A 1,072-nucleotide genomic window follows, 5' to 3' on the forward strand; every position below is an offset into this window, starting at 1 on the left:
GCTGTTATGATCTTTTATGACGAGGGCGAAATAATGAAAGTCAGTGAAATGACAAAACACAAGTTGTGATCAAAATGGAACTATTGAACAGTGAAACATCCATTGCCAGTGTCTGCCTGTACCTGTAGCTGCCAGCCCTCGCTCACTGGATGGCGCAACCTGTGCGGACAGCAGACTGATGTCCGGAGGGACGCGGCTCCTTTTATTTATTTATTAATTTTGAGAGAGATTTTTTTTGCCAGTTCAAATTTTTAAAAAAAGTCTTCAATGGACCTTTCCCAAAGATAAATGCGACAAACTGAATCAGGCGACAGAGGATTTGGGAGAGGGAAGGGGAGTGGGGGAGGGAAAGAAAACAATAAACGAAAATACTCGATCCAGAGCTCAAAGGTTGCAAATACTATTGCAGCTGGGAACGGATTGCTCGGACCAGCCGCTCCGCTGAGATGAATGAATGAAATGAACTGAATGAATGAGAGGGAGCGGCGGCGCGCGGGTCTGTGACCTCGGGTGACCCCCTCGCCCTGATTGTTACACTCGCGCGCCGGAATGTCGCAACGTTCCAAGGCCTGCGCCGCCGCTACAGCACATGGCAACCTTAGATCACCATCGTCGGTAGTCGTGGCCGAGTGGTTAAGGCGATGGACTAGAAATCCATTGGGGTCTCCCCGCGCAGGTTCGAATCCTGCCGACTACGGGCTAGGTTTTTTTTTCCGAATTTAAAAAATAATAATTTCTGTGCTTTTTAAAAAAAAAACATAATATTAGAACCCCCCCACACAAAATAACAAAGAAAAATGCAAACACAAAATAACTAAAAAAAAATCAGCACCACGCATTTATTTCCCATGGCCACGTTGAAACAAGCGCAGAAGCCATACGGTGATTACTTTCAGCTTCTGTCAAAACATCCACTTTATCAAATTCTCTCGCATTTATCAACTTTCTTTTTTGCATTGACCCTTCCGAGCAGTTCCTGAGAGCACCCTTTCATTTATCACGTCCTTTAAATGTGGTGAATAGACACCATGTTTTAAAGTATCCAGCATAATTTAAAAACAGTAATAGTAAC

At 44.2% G+C, this 1,072-nt stretch overlaps 1 non-coding gene across 1 annotated transcript; it reads left to right on the forward strand.

The window, feature by feature from the left end:
• The first annotated feature begins 615 nt into the window (after nt 1-615).
• On the forward strand, nt 616-697 carry trnas-aga (transfer RNA serine (anticodon AGA)). Its single transcript has one exon. It is a non-coding gene; the product is annotated as a tRNA-Ser (tRNA).
• The last annotated feature ends 375 nt before the right edge of the window (nt 698-1,072 follow it).

The sequence above is a fragment of the Somniosus microcephalus genome, chromosome 21 (genome assembly GCF_052327205.1).
Source record: "Somniosus microcephalus isolate GS21.2 chromosome 21, FLI_Smic_1.0, whole genome shotgun sequence".
Lineage (NCBI taxonomy): Eukaryota > Metazoa > Chordata > Chondrichthyes > Squaliformes > Somniosidae > Somniosus > Somniosus microcephalus.